General features: G+C 33.1%; 1 long non-coding RNA gene across 1 annotated transcript; it reads left to right on the forward strand.

Moving 5' to 3' along the window:
* Positions 1–1348: 1348 nt before the first annotated feature.
* On the forward strand, positions 1349–10429 carry LOC122230263. Its single transcript, XR_006207363.1, has 3 exons — positions 1349–1387; positions 1894–1928; positions 10323–10429. It is a non-coding gene; the product is annotated as an uncharacterized LOC122230263 (long non-coding RNA).
* Positions 10430–10723: the final 294 nt, after the last annotated feature.

The following is a 10723-nucleotide window of genomic DNA, read 5'->3' on the forward strand; positions in this document are numbered from 1 at the left end:
ACACAGAATCAAACTGCATGGGTCCACTTACGTGCATTTTTTAAAGTAATATAGTACAGCACTGTAAATGTATTTTCTCTTCCTTATAGTTTTCTTAATGACATTTTCTTTTCTCTTGCTTACTTTATTATAAGAATTCAATATATAATACATATAATATATGAAATATGTGTTAAAATAACTATTTATGTAATTGATAAGGCTTCCAGGTAGCAGTAGGCTATTACTAGCTATGTTTTTGGGGAGTCCAAAGTTATACATTTATTTTCAACAATGCAGGGGTGAGAGTCAACATCCCCAACCTCACATTGTTCAAGGTCAACTGTATATCCTTGTATGTATAATATATTTTGGTATTTTTATTTCGGTCTTGCAACACTAAAAGAGGACCTTTTGGGGAGTTAGCCATATTAAAGTACATTCAAAATGATACTAAATCATTATATGATTTCTTCACATTATATGATTATATGAGTGTATAGAGAAGTTTCTGTTTTCTAGAAATTATGTGCTGTATAGAGATATCAGCTCTCTTTTGAATAATTGAGAGTGTAATTGTGTGTTGGTTTTCTAAACATTTCTAAGTTAGGTTTAATATATAAATATGTACCGGTTCAAACATAATGCCATACTTTCCTGGGCACTTTGTGTGTGTGTGTGTGTGTGTGTGTGTGTGTGTGTGTGTGCACAGATTCCCAAGCAGGCTTTAGGCTCTGAGCTGTCAGCACAGAGCCTGATGCGGGGCTTGAACCCATGAACTGTGAGATCATGACCTGAGCTGAAGTCAGAGGCTCAACCGAATGAGCCACCTAGGCACCCCTGGGCACTTACTAGCTATCTTCAGTTACATCTGTTATAATCTCTACAATCTCACTTTTGTCCAATAAATGTCAGACTACTGTATTAGTTCATTACAAGATAAAATGTATGCGTTCTATATGTCTCTAATATTTCAAAGTGCATTATGAGCTTAAAAGGAGGAAACTAGAAGACTTGCTTTTTCAGTGCACATCATCTATGTCTAATGATGCTGAAACAAACATGACACAAACATATCATAGACTTTTGAACCATGAAAGACAAATTGACCCCAGTGAAAAGGACAAATTGTATAAGTAGTGAAAACAGATATGGCAAATGCTTTAACAACTTAGGCTTTATAGCTGTTAAAAAGTTATCTTATTACATCTTCTACAACAAAATATTTTCTCATAATCTATGCTGACAATTAAATTATAGCATCATTTTGAGATCAGTTGCTTAGACTTTAAAGAAATCTGAATTAAATATTGTAAATGTAGACTTGATGAGCTCTTTAGGAGCTGTAAATTTTATTTTATAATTTTTCAGATTGAAAATGAAAAAGCCATTGAAGCATCTTAACAGGGTAAGCCATCATATTATATCTGTTTGAGAAATGCATGCAGTAGTGGAATGAGTAATACAGTTTATGGAGTTGACATTGCTGAATGGCTGCTTGATGAAAAGTCAGTAATCAAAATCATAGCCCTGCTATTTTCCAACAATACCATACCTTGTCATATTAATGATTTAGTAAACATGAACTGATACTATTCTTATCTGTAGAATTTTAATTATGTCTTACAAATGGATGCATGTATAGATACTAGGTAGACATTGTTTTGCACTTTTTTGTTGGATACCAGTACCATATAATCATCAAAGAAATTATTTTATAGAAATGCTTGGAAATGAACAGAACTGGTGCTAAAATATTCAGAGTTGAATAACCAATTTAAATCTCAGGGTTTGTTCAGTTACGGTAATGTTGTCATTTGCATTGACAATTAAAACTTCTGTTGCCTTAACATAAATCAAGCCAATGACACCTATTTAATGAGTTGTTTTATTTTCCCCAAAATACCCTCACAGGAGAAAAACAAGTTTCGCTGAAGATTGTCCTTCAGGTATCAGTAAAAAGTGTTTCTTTTAATTTTATAAAAGTGTGATCTTAAGTACATGCTTTAAAAATATTTTGTATGGAGCGCCTGAGTGGCTCAGTGGGTTAAACATCTGAGTCTTGGTTTAGGCTCAGGTCATGATCTCATGAACCATGAGATCTAGCCCCACATGGAGCCTTGCCTTAAGCTCTGCACTGAGGATTCTCTCTCTCTCTCTCTCTCTCTCTGCCTCCCCAATTGCACATGTTCTCTTTCTCTCTCTTTATCTAAACAAACAAACAAACATTAAAAAAAATGTATGAAGAAACCTGAAGTACAAATAAAGCCTTTGCGCTGTATACTGACATAGGATGGTTGTATAAAAGGACATAAATTCCTTTGCGTTCGAAGTTAAAGTAATTCTTTTCCCCGTGGAACAGTATTATTACTTGAAGGGACAACTGACAGACAAATTATGCTTACTCAGATTTGAGTATTTGACAAACATTTTCTTGAATGTGGATGAAGTCAGCCAATCACTGTAAAGAAAACACATAAAAGTATTTTTGCCAATTATAAAAATTGTGCTTAAGAGCAAAAACTAAAATTTTGTAAAACTTTTTATCTGCTACCTTGAGCTTGATAGCTTCTCAATACTTAAAGGCTTTTCTGATAAGACTGATGGTGATATTAATACATGTGGCTTTTTTTTTTAAATTTTGGGGGGCGGTGCACAAGCTTGGAGAAGGGTAGAGGGAGAGAGAGAATCTTAAGCACCTCCATGCTCAGCATGGATGTGTAAAATTGTTTTCATATTTGGAAGAATCTGATGTTAGAATCTGGAAGTCATCTAATTCAAAAAATATTGGAAGTAATGGAAAATAACTTTTAAATATCTTCTATATCTGGAATGTTTCTGAAATAAGAAAAAACTCTCAGATATCTAAGAAACTAAGAAGAAACAAAGCTCTAGCTAGTTAGAATATGTGAGGCAACTACAACACTTCAAAATATAGAAAATAAAAACTTAAGGGATAAAAAGATAATAAAAATAGTCTACTACACAGAATTTCAGGATACTTATGTAAAATAAAATGTTATCACTTAAACTTGACTAGAAAATTCCCAAATCACTATCCTGGAATCCTTTATTATTAAATAATTATACAATTGTATTATAGTACAAAATACTTTTTTTTTTTTTTTTTAAGAATTACTTATAGTTGACTCAGGATTTCAAAACTGGAGCGGTTTAGGTGACAGAAGTTGGTGGAACGAGCATCCCCAAAGTTCTCCACTGTGGCAGGCGACTTTGATTGTACATTGTTCTTTTTATTTTTAATAGCACTTCCAAATATCGTGAGATGCAGTGTTACAGGAAGTCCCTTGCCTTCCCCAAAGCCACCCCATTTCTCCCTGAGGAGAAAGGCCAGTCCTCACTTGAATTATGTAATCCAACTTTTAAAAATCTTTACCTGAATACTTGTTCTTTTTGTTTTACTTTGAAAGGACTGCCATTATAACCCCCTTCTTGTCCCCCAACCTGAGACATATGAAGGCTTTGGGTCTCCATGGGAGTGAGATTCAGGCACAGAGGCAGTCAGGGCTTACCTGTACACTGACTTGAGACCAATTTAATAAAGTGTATGTCTTAAAGAAAAAGAAAAAAAAGACTTACGGTTGATATCTATTTGTTTCAACCAGCTAGGAGTCATAGAACAATTAGATTTTATGTCCTTTATCCTTGAACTTACATTGCTGATTATTTTCTAAAACATCTGTAAGTTTTGTGAAGCAATATTCTTACTTTCCTAGGATTCTCAATATCAGTGATATGGCAAAGTTTAAGATATAAGTAAGAGACATTTTTCTGAGTGAAAAAATATTTGATACAAGACCTTCAAGTTTATTTCCTCTCCATAGTTATACTTGTTAAAAACAAAAAACACAACAAAACAAAACAAAAGAAAAAACAGAAAATGTGTTGGTGAACGGCCAGCTTGGATATCATTAGGAGAGGCTTTCAGTTGCTCTCTTGTTGATTTCCAAACTAATAGTCTAATAGAAATAAACCAAATATAGTAAGAAATCAATTGTTCAAGTCAATCACCTTTTTTAGTGGATCATTGACATCTCTGTTTTAAGTTATGTAGAATATAACACACGGTGGTTACATAATAGCAATTAGTACCATGTGCTTAACTTAGAAATCTATGAACATACTGAATAACCAGGGGTAATAGATACAGTTTTCTTCTCATTTTTTGCTTAAATATGATTTAAATATTAGAGAATAGGGAATTATCAAATTCAAAAATGGCTTCAAGGTGAATTCCAGAACAGACGCAATTTGCTTATGCTAATGTCAGCTAACATATACATAAGCAATTTCAAATAACTGTCAAACTTTATTACCATAAATCTTTCCTAAGGCATTGATGCTGCTTAGAAATATTTAAACCTAATATATTAACATTAGGTAATAAGGGATTAACATATAAATAATGCAACTCATATCTATATTTATTGTTTTAAGTAACACAAGTATCTTTTATATCACTCTCATCTATCCAATTCTCTTTTCCCTTCTTCTGTCTTCATTGTCACCACATATCCGTGCTCTTGAATTAAAGCTGATATGGGAAGTTTTCTCCACTTTGAAAAAATTGCACACACACTGTTATTAAGACATCCCACATATCTGTCCTAATTCATGTTTAAATGTTTAACTGGGGTTGGGAATGCAAGCTGGTGCAGCCACTCTGGAAAACAGTAGGGAAGTTCCTCAAAAAACTAAAAATAGAACTACCCTACGACCTAGCAATTGCACTACTAGGCATTTATCCACAGGATACAAGTGTGCTGTTTCGAAGGGACACATGCACCCCCATGTTTATAGCAGCACTATCGACAATAGCCAAAGTATGGAAAGAGCCCAAATGTCCATTGATGAATGAATTGATAAAGAAGATGTGGTATATATATACAATGGAGTATTACTCAACAATCAAAAAGAATGAAATCTTGCCATTTGCAACTACGTGGATGGAACTGGAGGGTATTATGCTAAGTGAAATTAGTCAGAGAAAGATAAAATTCATATGACTTCACTCATATGAGGACTTTAAGGGACAAAACAGATGAACATAAGGGAAAGGAAACAAAAATAATTTAAAAACTGGGAGGGGGACAAAACAGAAGAGACTCATAAATATGGAGAACAAACTGAGGGTTACTGGAGGGGTTGTAGGAGGGGGTATGGGATAAATGGGTAAGTAAGGGGCACTTGGGAATCTACTCCTGAAATCATTGTTGCACTATATGCTAACCAATTTGGATGTAAATTTTAAAAAATATAAAATAAAATAAAATAAAATAAAATAAAATAAAATAAAATAAAATAAAAAACAAAGCCAAGATAAATTTCTGGCAAAAGTCTAATCCATTGGTAGGTAATTCAGAAGGGAAATCCAAGAAGAAGAAATTATGGAAAACAGCTGATGATTACCTTAGAATGAGGTCCAAGTTTTAATTTTTATTTTTGTTTTATTTTGGGAGCAATAGAGCAAAAGTCTTCATATTATTCCCCTCTTTATTCCTATTGCATCACCATGTAGAACACATAAAAAGGGCTTGTTAAAAGTAGCTCTGAATGGATTATCCTCTTTCAAACAAGGCTTTTCACCACTATCTAATACCATCTGAAATGTACTTATGTAATCAAAGTCAGTCTGCCAATCATGTAATTTCTACTTTGTGATTTGAAAGATTTTTCAATACAGGTAATAAAATATGAATTTTTGAATTATATAGATGTTATTGAAACATCTTTTATATTTTGGCAGATTATTTTACATTCTAAAATGAAGTTAAAGTTATAACTTGAATAGTATATGTTTCCACTTTACTGAATACAGGATAACAATTTTTCTCATTGACAAAATTTATTGGCTGTATTTATAAGCTGGGATATGTCATCACAAGATGGCATAAATGTGTTTTATACTATGATCTACTAACCATACAAAAAGAAAACATTTTTAATTTCCTGCAAAGCAAAACTAGATTTGGTCACCAGATTCAGATGAAAATTAAGTAGAAAAAAAATTAAAATGCACATTTTAATTGGTATCTTGGAAACATGGAATAACATTAGGTTTTCTCTCTATATGCAAGGGAACCTGTATTTTAAGATATTTTAGTAATTGATTATCTTTTGATTAGTTTCTAAAAATTGATAAAGCTTAAAAATGTGCTCTAAATATATCAATAAAAGTGCACTAAATAAAACAAAAAAAATGTTTAACTGGGGAAAATTACCTATTTCCCCTATTCTTCAGTTTCCTTATAATTAATTGGGATTAGCTGTAGGGATGGATTAAAGTACTGCTACTACATCAAATATCGAGTATGTAAATATCGATGAATACTGTATATAATTTTTAAAACATTTACTTTCTGCAGTGCCAATGCCTGCACATGCTTTAAGTAAATCAACAAAGAGGAATTAAAAGAATATGACAGGATGAGAGTCAGAGCATTTAACATGAACTTATGTTAAACCTAATGTATATTAAGATAATTAGACACAGAAACGGTGGTAAATATGTATGTATGCTTAGGTTAATATACACACGTATATTACCCAGCTGTGTCCATCGAGAAGGCCTAAAAGCAATGACACCTTAGCAGCTGTGAGCATACTCATCACCCAGCTCTTGGTTTCTAAATAGGGGACCGGGGTTCCTTGTTGAAATCACTGATTTTAGCCCTGGGAAAGGCCAAATATAAGATGAACCTGGAGCACCTTGTAGTAAGAGAAAGTAAAGAAGTGCTCAAAAAGCGAAAGTATAGGGACCTGTGAAAAGACACAGGAGCCAACCTGAAAGAGCTCCCATGACCAAAGCTGGAAAAATTTAAAAACAAAATAAGTAATGTAATATTGATTGATAACCTAAAGTGTAAAATAAATACCCTTGAGTCTATATAGCTATAAATACAATATCAGAAAAATATAGCAGGGAAGGGAACAAACTTCCTTACAGAAGATTCTAAATGATAGATGCAGATACTTCTCCAGTGGGTGGAGCTAAGTCATCAAACCCGTTGGGGTGGGCTATATTTAGTAACTTGTTTCTAAAGAATATATTAAAGAAAAGGGAAAAATATCAACTTTATACCAGAGAGACTGCCAAACACTACCTTAAACAAGCAAGGAAGTTTAAAAACATCAGTGACATCACGTGGCCATCATGTATGTACTGCTTGATATGATGTGATGCAAAGGACATTTCACTATGTTACGCGTTTTGTGAAAACCTGTGACCGCATTCTAATCATAAGTAAAAAAATCCAGAAAGACCCAAACTGAGGATATTCTGCAATATACCTAATACTTCTCAAAAGTCTTAAGGTCATGAAAAACAAGAAATGACTGAGAAACATTCACAGACCAGAAGGACATGACAAGGAATACACAGTGCTATCCTGGATGATCTCTTGGAACAGAAAAAAAACCACAAATGGAAAAATCAGTGAAATCCAAATCAAGTCTAGAATTTAGTTAATAGTAATGTACCAAGGTTTGCTTTCTTAGTTTTGATCAATACAACTTGGTAATTAACATGAAGAGAAATTGGGCAAAGGGTACATGGGAATTCTCTGTACCGTCTTTTCTAGAATTCTAAATTCTATAATTCTAAAATTATCTCTCAAGAAATGGGTATATAACAAGGGCACCTGGGTGGCTCAGTCAGTTAAGCATCTGACTCTTGGTTTCTGCTGAGGTCGCGGTCTCACAGTTTCTCGAATTCAAATCCCACATCAGGTTCTGTGCTGGCAGCATGGAGTCTGCTTGGGGTTCTCTTTCTCTCTCTCTCTGCCCCTCCCCTGCTCTTGTGCTGCCTCTGTCTCTCTCTAAATAAATAAATAAATATTTTTAAAAATAAAGAGTATATGACAAATCACTCATAGATTCTTGTTATAGCAAACATTTTTGAATGAACCTACCCACCTGGTTGATAATTACAAATTAATACCAAATGAGTTTCAGTGGTAATTTTAAATTTAATGTACATTACCCACCTTCCATGAATAGTTGCAGTGCAATAATAACTCACAAAGCTTAAAACTTTTAGAGAATTAGTGAATTAAAATGTAAATGACTATGAAGGTCAATTTATCTGTGACTTGCAAAACTGTAAATGTTCTGACACTTTGACCCAGATATAACACTTTGGGGAGTTTATTCTAGAGAAAAACCTTTATATGTATACCATGACATCTATAATGATGATTTCTTGCACATTTTTATTTATAAAGAAATAAATGTCTATCATTAGGGGATTTGATAAATAAAATATTTTATGTTGAACTTAAAAATAAATTTAGAAAGTTCCTAAACTGCAAATAACCCCTCACTCATTTCAACGATACTTTTGTTGGAAATTGAGCTAAATTTTACTTGGTTAAAAAGCTATTAAAAAGGAAATAATAACAGAAGAGCTCCTTATAATAGCAGACATATAACTGATATTATAAAGAGAATTTTAAATATTAAAAATTTAAATTTGATCTTTAGCTACTCAAGTGGGCAGAAAGATCCTAAGCTTCTTTATGAAAGTAATTACATTATTGCAAATTTATTTTCTTTATGTTAATTCTTAAAGCAAAACCATACAAAGTAAGTTTTATTGTTTGGTTTCACCCTTAGGCTTTAGAGCCATGCCAAATCTGACCTATTATCGTCTCAGTCCCAAGAGGAGATGGTGTGGGTCGCAGGCTACCTGCACTTTGATCTAACACACTACCATGCATAATACTAAATAAAGGAGGGAGGAAAAAGTGAAAGCTTAGTGTTTATTTCATCACGGGTGGTACAATCCTACTGAACTGATGGTTAACATCTTTGGGCATTCCCTTCAAGTTGCACTTTTTATACTGTTGTTTCTAAGTAAACATGCATTTACTACTAGTGTTTTTTGAATTTGTTTCTGTATCAGACATAATTCAGAAACCAAACTGCCATCATAAAGAGGACTGGAGAATTGTGCACTTGGTTGAAATAGGAGTGTAAATATATAATCCTCTTTACTTAAACTCACATACATGGACATGCCCACTTCATAGGAGGAAGATACATTTTTTTGGAAGCTCAGTATAATCCATTTCATACACATTTCAATTAATTACATTTAAAAACTCAAGACACTATGGTCACCAGTTGTAAAAACTAAAAGAACATACAGGATTATCAAAATAGGCCAAAGCATAATGGAAAACGTATAATTTATCATAATATATTGATCCTCTTATTCTGAATTGGATGTTTCTGATTCCAAAAGTAAAATGAGATGATGCAAGGAATTTGTTATTAATCTATCATGTAAACTCGTTACCTTAAAAAAGACTCCCATTTTTAACACATTTGAAATTATGTATTTTCTATGTGAAATTTGCAAAACAAATACATCCATGTGTTTTGAAAAACTTTTTGAATAAAAAATGGTATGCCACAAGTATATAATTGTATTTGCATAGATTTATAGTACATTAAAGATATATTCTAATCATCTTATTTAATCAAACGAAATTAAGAAGAAACCGACAAACTATTTAATATTACGTGGAAGCTGATTACTTGTTGGTAAAACTGAAATATTTCTTCCAGATATATTTTATTGCCATTTTCTCAAACATTTCAAAGACAGTCATGTTGTTTTATCTTTTTGTTCAAAATGCACTTAATTTTTCTCACACATCATCCTGTTCCTAGGCATTTATAATTGAGACTCATTTCCAAAACCCTCTTGATAATTCATTGTCTTTAAATCCTTGCTTTCTCTTGCTTAAACTTTAAGGTAAAACTGAAACTTCATGAGACTGAATTTCTTTCATCATTCCTTTGGCCCTTAGAGTATTTGTTTTCGATGGTATTTTCGATGTTTGTTATCTGATGGGTTTTACTTCCTATTTTTGATATAAATAAAGAATTAAAGCAAATTCCATGGAAAATACCTTTATGCCAAAGTAATACACCTTGTGGTCCCATAAAGACTAGATTAAAGACGTTAAAGAACTTACTGGGAAGAAAATCAATGAATTCAGTTTTGAATTTAAATATAAAGGTTTCCGGAAGTCGTCCTCTCACTTTTAATTCTCATTTGCAGTTGAGTACGGTTATCAGCCTTCCCTTGCTCTCCTCCAGTTATCTGGTGACAAGCTGAAGCTTGAGGGCTGGAGGCACTGAGTTAACTTTTTGTTGATCCCCTTGCTTTAATGCTGATGGACTCTGGCCTGCTCACAAGGACCTTGCAAGTCCCCTTTAAATCTCTCTCAACTTCTCTCCGTGATTTCCCCCATGGCTGTAAACTCTACAGATTTATAGCACTGTGCTCATTTATGCACTCTATTTCCTTTTAGGAGTTTTAAATTTCCTCCAAGTCGTTAGCATTATTTGTCCCTTTGCTCTTGTATTATGAAGCTGGATGAAGAGATGTGATCAGTGGTGTTTTAATAACCTATTCATTATTCATCATGCTGCTGAAATGGACTATTTGCTATCCGGCTCCAAGGTTTGCTTTATTTAGTTACTCCTAAGTTAAAAATCTGTTGAAGTTGCTTTTGCCACTACCCATTAGACTAAATTATTCCTATTTTCACAGGAAGACACTCTGAGAATATCTGACAAAACAAAATGCTAATGGTTAACAGTGATGTGTTTTTTATGTTTCTTAGTCCTCAGAGCTTCCGATTAAGTAATTTTTGTCCCATCCCCCCCCCCCCCAGGCAATATCTGATATTTTTAGTATCTATGTCAAGGG

This window comes from Panthera leo, chromosome C2 (genome assembly GCF_018350215.1).
Source record: "Panthera leo isolate Ple1 chromosome C2, P.leo_Ple1_pat1.1, whole genome shotgun sequence".
In the NCBI taxonomy this organism is placed as follows: Eukaryota; Metazoa; Chordata; class Mammalia; order Carnivora; family Felidae; genus Panthera; species Panthera leo.